Below are 13,536 nucleotides of genomic sequence, written 5' to 3'. Positions count from 1 at the left end.
TATTGATGCCCAAATCATTGATGCAAGAGTGCTATAAATTGTTATGTGCTATTACTTATCAGAGTATGAGGATTTGTCATTTTTGTCACATTTGTTTTGTGCATCATATGGGCATGAGCTCTAAATGTGTTTTGGACTATGTCATGCCATCTTTACAAGGGTGCTTGCCATGTATTTTTTTGATAAATGTGGTGACTAGCACAAGCATGTAAAGTAGCCTTCATGATATTGCTGATTTCAGGGACTTAGGATGTTTACATGTACATGTCTTCTTACTGTAGGTATGCTTGTTGTGTCATGCAAGGCTTTGTGATGAGTGATTTGAGCTCGCAAAGATGCCTTCATAATTCTTTCTATGCCATGCTCTGTTTTCTGCAAAGTCTGAATCTGTTAACGAAACTTTCTATGTTTACATGGAAGCCACAATATCTTGTGTGCCTTTTTGGCTCATGATCAGTAAGGGACTTTTGATCTATGCATCTAGTAGATTCATTCCATGCCTTTGTTTTCTATAATATGTTCCTTTAGCATGTGGTTTGCTTGCTCTAAACATGGCTTCCTGATGTTATTTTCTGGCATGTCATTATTTTCACTAAGTCTGTGAAGCTGATAACTTTTGCACTTTTTCCATGCTTGTTTGAACCCGTTCTATTGTGTTTTAGCCATAGCTCAGTGTTCATGTTTTGTCAAGCATCTTGAGTAGATCACTACCATATGCTTTGTTGTTATGTTGGATTGCAGTAGCTTAATTTCTTGTTGCATTCTAGATGGCATCGTGCTGTTAATCGCAGAATTGTGCCATTATTGTTTTGCTTGTCATTTGCAAACCGTGCATCCGATTCCGGTGATCTTTATATCGATTTAGACCGAAATCATCTCATCTTTCCAGCGGCACACTTGGTTTGCCAAATTGATGCCTTGTTCATATTTTCCTTCCGGAGCACGCATATGCATTGCATATCACGTCTCGCATATCATGTCATGTTTTGCATCATGTTGATTGTGCATTGCACCGTGATTGATTGTTGGTCCTTTGCTTGTGTTCTTGCTTTGGGTAGAGCCGAGAGACGAGTACGTGATCGAGAAACCCGTTGAGTACGCTAACGAGGATCAAGCTTTTGTCAACTCTGAGAACTTTGCAGGCAAGATGACTATACCCTCGAAATCACTTCTATCTTTGCTTGCTAGTTGTTCGCTCTATTGCAATGCCGCGATACCTACCACTTGCTTTATCATGCCTCCCATATTTCCATGTCAAGCCTCTAACCCAACTTTCCTAGCAAACCGTTGTTTGGCTATGTTACCGCTTTGCTCAGCCCCTCTTATAGCGTTGCTAGTTGCAGGTGAAGTTAGAGTTTGTTCCTTGTTGGAACACGGATATTTGTTGGGATATCGTTATTATATCTTGTTTACTTTAATGCATCTATATACTTGGTAAAGGGTGGAAGGCTCGTCCTTATGCCTGGTGTTTTGTTCCACTCTTGCCGCACTAGTTTCTGTTATACCGGTGTTATGTTCTTTGATTTTGCGTTCCTTACGCGGTTGGGTGTTATGGGAACCCCTTGACAGTTCGCTTTGAATAAAACTCCTCCAGCAAGGCCCAACCTTGGTTTTACCATTTGCCACCTAAGCCTTTTTCCCTCGGGTTCCACGGACTCAAGGGTCATCTTTTTTTTAAACCCTCGGGCCAGTGCTTCTCTAAGTGTTGGTCCAACCTGAGCGATGTCCGGCGCCCCCTGGGCAACCAGGGTCTATGCCAACCCGACGTCTGGCTCATCCGGTGTGCCCTGAGAACGAGATATGTGCAGCTCCTATCGGGATTTGTCGGCACATTCGGGTGGCTTTGCTGGTCTTGTTTTACCATTGTCGAAATATCTTGTAACCAGGATTCCGAGTCTGATCGGGTCTTCCTGGGAGAAGGAATATCCTTTGTTGACCATGAGAGCTTGTGATGGGCTAAGTTGGGACACCCCTGCAGGGTTTTGAACTTTCAAAAGTCGTGCCTGCGGTTATGGGCAGATGTGAATTTGTTAATATTCGGTTGTAGAGAACTTGACACCTAACTTAATTAAAATGAATCAACTGCGTGTGTAGCCGTGATGGTCTCTTTTCGGCGGAGTCTGGGAAGAGAACACGGTCTCGTGTTATGTTTGAGCGTAAGTAGCTTCAGGATCACTTCTTGATCATGTTAGCTTCTCGACCGTGCTTTGCTTCTCTCCTCGCTCTCTTTTGCGTAAGTTATCCACCATATATGCTATTGCTTGCTGCAACCCCACCTCACTACCATTTCCTACCTTTAAGCTTAACTAGTCTTGATCGCGAGGGTGTGAGATTGCTGAGTCCCCATGACTCACAAATACTTCCAAACAGATGCAGGTGTCGATGATGCCAGTGCCGGGGATGCTACCGAACTCAAGTGGGAGTTCGACGAGGATTCGGGCCGTTACTATGTTTCTTTTCTGGATGATCAGTAGAGGAGCCCAGTTGGGGCGACCGGGGATCTAGCATTTGAGGTTGTCTTTCTTTATTTTGGTTCCGTAGTCGGACCTTGATTGTATGCTGGATGATGTGTGATATATTTATGTATTGTGTGAAGTGGTGATTGTAAGCCGACTCTTTATCCCTTTCTTATTCAGTACATGGGATGTGTAAAGATTACCCCTCTTGCAACATGCCTACCATGCGGTTATGCCTCTAAGTTGTGCCCCGACACGTGGGAGATATAGCCGCATCGTGGGTGTTACAAGTTGGTAATCAGAGCCTTCCCCGACTTAGGAGCCCCCTGCTTGATCGAATCGCTGACATTGTTGAGTCTAGAAAAAAATGTTTTGAGTCTTATAGGATTATATATATAGGAGAGTAGGTTTCTTTTTACTCCTCGGTCCCTTCGTCTCTCTGGTGAGGCCTCCTGACGTAGAGTTTTGACTCTTCTCTCCTCAAATTTCATGAATTTTTTTAGGATCACGCGGGTATATTGGAATCGTTCCGATGGTTTTGTGACGAGAACATTGTTCTTGGTGCCTCCTAACATTTAGGGGTTGTGGCAGTGTCCCAGGGAGTTGAGCTCCGAGGTGTTGTTGTCACAATTTTATCGTTGCAGTTCTGGAATACCTGAGTTCGCCGACATCGAAAATCTCTTTTATGCAGTTGTTGGTGAGATAACCTTGATGCCATCCAGTACTGGGGCAGGAGTTCGGGAGTATTGCCATAACTCGTATAACGGATGCTTTTCGAAGGTTGAGGTAAATGATTTCCGAAGGTTTCTTGGTTATGTGTTGAAGGATGGATACAGTTGGATGTAGGATTTGCTAGTTTTGGGTGAGATATTATGCTTCCCCTGTATCCCCAACACCTGATTGCATAACCAGAAAGTTTCGGGACTTTCATAGGTGGGAATTCAAGTAGCTCTAGTATTTCTTCCCGCAGATATTTGGTTTGTGATTGGGTAATCCTTACCACGTATTTGTTCATATCCGTACCTTGTTGCTTTATTCATCTACCTTTATCTAAGTGGCTTCTCAACTAAATGGAAGTGTGATGATTTACTTTGGAATTCATTCGTTCATTCTTGTTCGAATGTTAAGACTTTATGTTGCAATTTCGATCCATTGATTCAGCTTGAATATATGTCTTTCGAGATGCTAACGGATGTCAACCTCTTCAGGATGGCTCCTCCAATGTGTTAGAATCCGAACCCTCCGCCACCACCTCCACCTCTGGAGGCAAATCAAGCTGTCATGGCAGCCACCAACGCCATCACTCGGATGCTTTTGCAACTCTTGAAAGAGCGCAACCAAGGGCAAGGCAACCAAGGAAATCAAGGCCAAGGCAACAATCAACCTCAGTTTGCTAGCCTCAATCAGTTCCTCGCAAACCAGCTGAAGTCCTTCAGCAACTGTGTCAAGGCCACAGACGCCGACGACTGGCTCATGGATATCTGCAAACATTTCGAGTGTAGCAATGTCAGGCCTAAGGACTTTGTCAAGTTTGCTTCGTTTCAACTCAAGGATCAAGCTGCTGAGTGGTATCAACAATACAGAGATTCCAGAGGAGGTCGTGTGATTACCTGGGATGATTTCTGCCGAGACTTCAAAGCTCACCACATTCCACAAAGTGTTGCTGAGAGTAAGCGCGAGGAGTTCCTCAATCTCAAGCAAGGCATCATGTCTGTTTACCAATACAATATCCTGTTTCAGAGGCTCGCTCGCTTCGCTAAACAAGACATCCCTGATGAGAAGAACATGATTTATCAATTCAGAGGTGGCCTCAGAGAAGATCTGCAATTAGCTGTCGTGCTTCTCGAGCCGACTAAGTATGATGAATTCTACAACATGGCACTAAAGCAAGAGGCTACTCAGCTCAAGTGTGATGCTTCTAAGAAGAGAGTCAGGGATGCAATTCAATCTTCTTCTTCAACTCAAGTGGCAGCTAAGCAACAGAAGTCCTGGATGCCTCCTCCTCCTCCTCCGTTTCGTCAGCCTTATCAGCAGAAGAGCAAAAGTGGCAGTGGATCTTCCCACCCACGCAACCCAGGCTATCAGAACAAAGCTCAGTCTCATGCTCCAAGGTCAAGTGCTCCTTATCATGTCCGCTCTCAGAGGTTACTTGCAACAAGTGTCAGCAGAAAGGGCACTATGCAAACAAATGCTTCAACCAAAGGCGCATTCCGCCGCCTCCTCCTGTGAGATCCGCCAGCAATGCAGTGGTCAAGCATAATTCCAAGTCTGCTAAGGTCAACATGATGAACGCAGCTCGGGCAGAGCATTCTTAAGAAGTGATCACGGGTAACCTTCCTGTTAATGATATTCCTGCAAAAGTCCTTTTTGATACTGGTGCATCGCATTGTTTCATTTCAAGACCACTTGCATCTAAGCATGAGTTGCTTTTCCAAGATTTGCCTAGGCAGTTATCAGTTGTCTCTCTGGGTTAATTCATGAACACTAGCTCTATGGTCCCGGATGTTTCTATCAAGATGGGTGACTATAAATTTATGTCCTCTCCAATTGTTCTTTGTAACTCGGATATTGATCTAATTCTCGGCATGGACTGGCTTTTTAAGCACAAGGCTCAGCTTGATTGTGCTGCCAGGCAGATTCAATTGACACACTCGTCTGAGGATGTGATCATCTATGCCGCTCGTGATGATACCATTCGACTATTTTCTCTCAATGAGAAGGGCGAGTTGAATGCCATCTCTCAAATTCCAGTCGTTTGTGAATATCAAGACGTCTTTCCAGAATAGCTTCCGGGAATGCCTCCTCACCGGCAAGTTGAATTCGTTATCGATCTTGAGTCTGACACGGAACCTGTTTGCAAACGCCCTTACAAGCTTGGACCAGAAGAGTTGAAGGAGTTGAAGAAACAACTCGACGAACAAGAGCGTATGGGTCTGATCAGACCGAGTTCATCTCCATGGGGTTGTGGTGTTCTTTTTGTCAAGAAGAAGGATAGCGCGGACCGACTTTGTGTCGACCACCGTCCATTGAATAAGAAAACAATAAAGAACAAGTACCCACTTCCCAACATCAATGAGCTATTCGAGCAACTCAAAGGTGCCCAAGTTTTCTCCAAGCTTGATCTCCGTATGGGTTATCATCAGATTCACATTCGTGAACAAGATATTCCCAAGACAGCATTCAGAACAAGCTATGGTTCTTATGAATATATTGTCATGTCATTCGGCCTTGTCAATGCTCCTGCAACATTCTCTCGCATGATGAACTTCTGCTACCTCTTGAGCACTGCGTTGGTTTTCCCCGAAGAGGAACGGATGATGCAGCAAAGTAGCATAAGTATTTCCCTCAGTTTTTGAGAACCAAGGTATCAATCCAGTAGGAGGCTACGTGCGAGTCCCTCGCACCTGCACAAAACAAATAAATCCTCGCAACCAACGCAAATAGGGGTTGTTAATCCCTATAGGGCCACTTACGAGAGTGAGATCTGATAGATATGATAAGATAATATTTTTGGTATTTTTATGATAAAAGATGCAAAGTAAAATAAAGGCAAAGTAATTAGCAAAGGAAATAACTAAGTAGTAGGAGATTAATATGATGACGATAGACCCGAGGGCCATAGGTTTCACTAGTGGCTTCTCTCGAGAGCATAAGTATTCTACGGTGGGTGAACAAATTAATGTTGAGCAATTGACAGAATTGAGCATAGTTATGAGAATATCTAGGTATGATCATGTATATAGGCATCACGTCCGAGACAAGTAGACCGACTCCTGCCTGCATCTACTACTATTACTCCACTCATCAACCGCTATCCAGCATGCATCTAGAGTATTAAGTTAAAAACAGAGTAACGCCTTAAGCAAGATGACATGATGTAGAGGGATAGACTCATGCAATATGAAGAAAACCCTATCTTGTTATCCTCGATGGCAACAATACAATACGTGCCTTGCTGCCCTTACTGTCACCGGGAAAGGACACCGCAAGATTGAACCCAAACCTAAGCACTTCTCCCATTGCAAGAAAGATCAATCTAGTAGGCCAAACCAAACTGATAATTTGAAGAGACTTGCAAAGATAACCAACCATACATAAAAGAATTCAGAGAAGATTCAAATATTATTCATAGATAGACTTGATCATAAACTCACAATTCATCGGTCTCAACAAACACACCACAAAAAGAAGATTACATCGAATAGATCTCCACAAGAGAGGGGAGAACATTGTATTGAGGTCCAAAAAGAGAGAAGAAGCCATCTAGATACTAACTATGGACCCGTAGGTCTGAGGTAAACTACTCATACTTCATCGGAGAGGCTATGGTGTTGATGTAGAAGCCCTCCGTGATCGATGCCCCCTCCGGCGGAGTTCCGGAACAGGCCCCAAGATGGGATCTCGTGGATACAGAAAGTTACGGCGGTGGAATTAGGGTTTTGGCTCCGTATCTGATCGTTTGGGGTACGTGGATATATATAGGAGGAAGGAGTACGTCGGTGGAGCAACAGGGGGCCCACGAGGGTGGAGGGTGCACCTGGTGGGGGTATGCGCGCCCCCCTACCTCGTGGCCTCCTATTTCTTTTCTTGACATAGGGTCCAAGTCTCCCGGATCATAATCTTCCTAAAAATCACGTTCCCGAAGGTTTCATTCCGTTTGGACTCCGCTTGATATTCCTTTTCTTTGAAACCCTAAAACAGGAAAAAAACAACAATTCTGAGCTGGGCCTCCGGTTAATAGGTTAGTCCCAAAAATAATATAAAAGTGGATAATAAAGCCCAATAATGTCCAAAACAGTAGATAATATAGCATGGAGCAATCAAAAATTATAGATACGTTGGAGACGTATCAAGCATCCCCAAGCTTAATTCCTGTTCGTCCTCGAGTAGGTAAATGATAAAAACAGAATTTTGATGCGGAGTGCTACTTAATTTTAGTGTAATTCTTAATTGTGGTATGAATATTCAGATCCGAAAGATTCAAGACAAAAGTTCATATTGACATAAAAATAATAATACTTCAAGCATACTAACAAAGCAATTATGTCTTCTCAAAATAACATGGCTAAAGAAAGTTATCCCTACAAAATCATATAGTCTGGCTATGCTCCATCTTCACAACACAAAATATTTAAATCATGCACGACCCCGATGACAAGCCAAGCAATTGTTTCATACTTTTGACATTCTCAAAACTTTTTCAATCTTCACGCAATACATGAGCGTGAGCCATGGATATAGCACTATAGGTGGAATAGAATGGTGGTTGTGGAGAAGACAAAAAGGGGAAGATAGTCTCACATCAACTAGGCGTATCAATGGGCTATGGAGATGCCCATCAATAGATGTCAATGTGAGTGAGTAGGGATTGCCATGCAACGGATGCACTAGAGCTATAAGTATATGAAAACTCAAAAAGAAACTAAGAAGGTGTGCATCCAACTTGCTTGCTCATGAAGACCTAGGGCAATTTGAGGAAGCCCATCATAGGAATATACAAGCCAAGTTCTATAATGAAAGATTCCCACTAGTATATGAAAGTGATAACATGAGAGACTCTCTACTATGAAGATCATGGTGCTACTTTGAAGCACAAGTGTGGTAAAAGGATAGTAACATTGTCCCTTCTCTCTTTTTCTCTCATTTTTTATTTGGGCCTTTTCCTTTTTTCTCTTTTTATGGCCTATTTTCTTTCTCCTTTTTTTATTCTTCGTCCGGAGTCTCATCCCGACTTGTGGGGGAATCATAGTCTCCATCATACTTTCCTCACTAGGACAATGCTCTAATAATGATGATCATCACACTTTTATTTTTCGTACAACTCAACAATTACAACTCGATACTTAGAACAAAATATGACTCTATGTGAATGCCTCCGGCGGTGTACCGAGATATGCAATGACTCATGAGTGAGATGTATGAAAGAATTATGAATGGTGGCTTTGCCACAAATACGATGTCGACTACATGATCATGCTAAGCAATATGACAATGATGGAGTGTGTCATAATAAACGGAACAGTGGAAAGTCTCATGGCAATATATCTCGGAATGGCTATGGAAATGTCATAATAGGCAGGTATGGTGGCTGTTTTGAGGAAGGTATATGGTGGGTGTATGATACCGGCGAAAGGTGCGCGCTATTAGAGAGGCTAGCAAAGGTGGAAGGGTGAGAGTGTGTATAATCCATGGACTCAACATTAGTAATAAAGAACTTATATACTTATTGCAAAAATCTACAAGTTATCAAAGCAAAGTATTACGGGCATGCTCCTAGGGGGATAGATTGGTAGGAAAAGACCATCGCTCATCCCCGACCGCCACTCATAAGGAAGACAATCAATAAATAAATCATGCTCCGACTTCATCACATAACGATTCACCATACGTGCATGCTACGGGAATCACAAACTTCAACACAAGTATTTCTCAAATTCACAACTACTCAACTAGCATGACTTTAATATCACCATCTCTATATCTCAAAACAATTATCAAGTATCAAACTTATCATAGTATTCAACACACTCATAAGAAAGTTTTATAATTAATCTTGTATACCAAGCATATTAAGATTTTAAGCAAATTACCATGCTATTTAAGACTCTCAAAATAATCTAAGTGAAGCATGAGAGATCAATAGTTTCTATAAAACAAATCCACCACTATGCTCTAAAAGATATAAGTGAAGTACTAGAGCAAAATTATATAACTCAAAAGATATAAGCAAAGCACATAGAGTATTCTAAAAAATTCCAAATCATGAATGGCTCTCTCAAAAGGTGTGTACATCAAGGATGATTGTGGTAAACTAACAAGAAAAACTCAAATCATACAAGACGCTCCAAGCAAAACACATATCATGTGGTAAATAAAAATATAGCTCCTAGTAAAGTTACCGATAGAAGTAGACGAAAGAGGGGATGCCTTCCGGGGCATCCCCAAGCTTTGGCTTTTAGGTGTCCTTAGATTATCTTCGGGGTGCCATGGGCATCCCCAAGCTTAGGATCTTGCCATTCCTTGTCCCATAATCCATCAAATCTTTACCCAAAACTTGAAAACTTCACAACACAAAACTTAAAGTAGAAAATCTCATGAGCTCCGTTAGCGAAAGAAAATAAAAGACCACTTCAAGGTACTGTAATGAATTCATTCTTTATTTATATTGGTGTTATACCTAATGTATTCCAACTTCTCTATGGTTTATAAACTATTTTACTAGCCATAGATTCATCAAAATAAGCAAACAACACACGAAAAACAGAATCTGTCAAAAATAGAACAGTCTGTAGTAATCTGTAGCTAGCGCAAGATCTGGAACCCCAAAAATTCTAAAATAAATTGCTGGACGTGAGGAATTTATCTATTAATCATCTACAAAAATAATTAACTAAATAGCTGTTGGGGAACGTAGTAATTTCACGGTGAGGGAATTAAAGAATTTATTACTCCCACGGGCCGGCCCTCTCTATGGCGCGCCTTGGGGAAGTCCTACTCCCACCTGGAGTAGGATTCCCCCTTTCCTAGTAGAACTAGGAGCCCTTCCAAGTAGTAGGAGTAGGAGGGAAGGAAAGGGAAGGGAAAAGGAGAAGGAAGGAAGGGGGCGCCCCCCCCTCCCTAGTCCAATTTGGACCAGCCCGTGGGGAGGGGTGCGGCCACCCTTTGAGGCATTTCTCTCCTTTCCCGTATGGCCCATTAAGGCCCAATACGAATTCCCGTAACTCCCCGGTACTCTCGATAATACCCGAATCACTCGGAACCTTTCCGATGTCCGAATATAGTCGTCCAATATATCGATCTTTACATCTAGACCATTTCGAGACTCCTCGTCATGTCCCCGATCTCATCCGGGACTCCGAACTCCTTTGGTACATCAAAACACATAAACTCATAATCTAACCGTCATCGAACTTTAAGCGTGCGGACCCTACGGGTTCGAGAACTATGTAGACATGACCGAGACATGTCTCCGGTCAATAACCAATAGCGGAACCTGGTTGCTCATATTGGCTCCTACATATTCTACAAAGATCTTTATCGGTCAAACCGCATAACAACATATGTTGTTCCCTTTGTCATCGGTATGTTACTTGCCCGAGATTCGACCATCGGTATCTCAATACCTAGTTCAATCTCATTACCGGCAATTCTCTTTACTCGTTCCGTAACACATCATCCCGCAACTAACTCATTAGTTGCAATGCTTTCAAGGCTTATAGTGATGTGCATTATCGAGTGGGCCCAGAGATACCTCTCCGACAATCGGAGTGACAAAACCTAATCTCGAAATACGCCAACCCAACAAGAACCTTTGGAGACACCTGTAGAGCACCTTTATAATCACCCAGTTACGTTGTGACGTTTGGTAGCACACAAAGTGTTCCTCCGGTAAACGGGAGTTGCATAATCTCATAGTCATAGGAAACATGTATAAGTCATGAAGAAAGCAATAGCAACAAACTAAACAATCAAGTGCTATGCTAACGGAATGGGTCAAGTCAATCACATCATTCTCTAATGATGTGACCCCGTTAATCAAATGACAACTCATGTCTATGGCTAGGAAACTTAACCATCTTTGATTCAACGAGCTAGTCAAGTAGAGGCATACTAGTGACATACTGTTTGTCTATGTATTCACACATGTATTATGTTTCCGGTTAATACAATTCTAGCGTGAATAATAAACATTTATCATGATATAAGGAAATAAATAATAACTGTATTATTGGCTCTAGGGCATATTTCCTTCAATTGCACTCTCCAAATAAAAATGACATCAGTTCTTGTGAGCGCTAAAGTTTCTGTTTTTACAGCAAGTTCAACAAGACTTTCCCCAAGTCTTCCCAACGGTTCTACTTGGCACAAACACTAATTAAACACAAAAAACACAACAAAAACATATGCTAGATAAATTATTTATTACTAAACAGGAGCAAAATGCAAGGAATAAAAAAATTGGGTTGCCTCCCAACAAGCGCTATCGTTTAACGCCCCTAGCTAGGCATAACAAGCAAGAATAGATCTAGGTATTGCCATCTTTGGTAGGCAATCCATAAGTGGCTCTCATAATAGATTCATAAGGTAATTTAATCTTCTTTCTAGGAAAGTGTTCCATGCCTTTCCTTAATGGAAATTGGAATCTAATATTTCCTTCCTTCATATCAATAATTGCACCAATCGTTCTAAGAAAAGGTCTACCAAGAATAATGGGACATGAAGGATTGCAATCTATGTCAAGAACAATAAAATCTATGGGCACATAATTCCTATTTGCATCAATAAGAACATCATTAATTCTTCCCATAGGTTTCTTAAAAGTGGAATCCGCAAGGTGCAAGTTTAGAGAGCAATCATCAAAATCACGGAAACCTAACAAATCACACAAAGTCTTAGGAATCATGGAAACACTAGCACCCAAATGACATAAAGCATAGCATTCATGATATTCAATTTTAATTTTAATAGTTGGTTCCCACTCATCATAAAGTTTTCTAGGGATAGAAACTTCCAATTCAAGTTTTTCTTCATAAGATTGCATCAAGGCATCAACGATATGTTTAGTAAACGCTTTATTTTGACTATAAGCATGAGGAGAATTTAGCACAGATTGCAACAAGGAAATACAATCAATCAAAGAGCAATTTTCATAGTTAAATTCCTTGAAATCCATAATAGTGGGTTTAGCAACATCTAGGGTTTTAATTTCTTCAATCCCACTTTTATCAAATTTAGCATCAAGATCAACAAATTCCGAATTCTTGGAACGCCTTCTAGGTAAAGGTGGATCATATTCAGTCCCATCATTATCAAGATTCATATTGCAAAACAAAGATTTAATAGGGTACACATCAATAACTTTTAGATCTTCATCTTTATTTTCATAGCAACTAGAAGAACACGCTCTTATAAAGGCATCTTTCTTAGCACGCATCCTAGCGGTTCTTTCTGTGCACTCATCAATGGAAATTATCATGGCTTTGAGAGACTCATTGATATCATGCTTAGGTGGAATAGATCTAAGTTTCAAACAATCAACATCAAGAGGAATTCTATCAATGTTCCTAGCCAAATCATCAATCTTAAGAAAATTTTCTTCAATCATAGCGTTAAAATTCTTTTGCGAAGTAATAAATTCTTTAATATTAGATTCAAAATCAGAGGGCATATTATTATAATTTCCACAAGAATTGTTGTAGGAATTACCATAATTATTAGAGGGATTACTAGGATAAGGCCTAGGATTGAAATTTTCTCTGTACGCGTTGTTACCAAAATTGTTCCTACCAACAAAATTCACATCCATAGATTTATTATTATTCTCAATTAAAGTAGACAAGGGCATATCATTAGGATCAGAAGAAACACTCTTATTAGCAAATAATTTCATAAGTTCATCCATCTTTCCACTCAAAACATTAATTTCTTCTATTGCATGCACCTTTTTATTAGTAGATCTTTCAGTGTGCCATTGAGAATAATTAACCATAATTTTATCTAGGATTTTAGTAGCTTCTCCTAAAGTGATTTCCATAAAAGTGCCTCCCGCGGCCGAATCTAAAAGATTTCTAGAAGCAAAATTCAATCCGGCATAAAAATGTTGTATAATCATCCACAAATTTAAACCATGAGTAGGGCAACTACGTATCATTAATTTCATTCTCTCCCAAGCTTGTGCAACATGTTCATGATCAAGTTGCTTAAAATTCATAATGTCGTTTCTAACAGACATGATCTTAGCGGGAGGAAAATACTTAGAGATAAAAGCATCTTTGCACTTGTTCCATGAATCAATACTATTTTTAGGCAAAGACGAAAACCAAGCTTTAGTACGATCTCTAAGCGAAAAAGGAAATAGCTTCAATTTAACAATATCATTATCCACATCTTTCTTCTTTTGCATGTCACACAAATAAACGAAGCTATTTAGATGAGTAGCGGCATCTTCACTAGGAAGGCCAGAGAACGGATCTTTCATGACAAGATTCAGCAAAGCAGTATTAATTTCACAAGATTCGGCATCGATAAGAGGAGCAATCAAAGTGCTAATAAAATCATTGTTATTGGTATTGGTGAAGTC

Source organism: Triticum aestivum, chromosome 4A (genome assembly GCF_018294505.1).
Source record: "Triticum aestivum cultivar Chinese Spring chromosome 4A, IWGSC CS RefSeq v2.1, whole genome shotgun sequence".
In the NCBI taxonomy this organism is placed as follows: domain Eukaryota; kingdom Viridiplantae; phylum Streptophyta; class Magnoliopsida; order Poales; family Poaceae; genus Triticum; species Triticum aestivum.
This window is presented reverse-complemented; position numbering follows the sequence as displayed.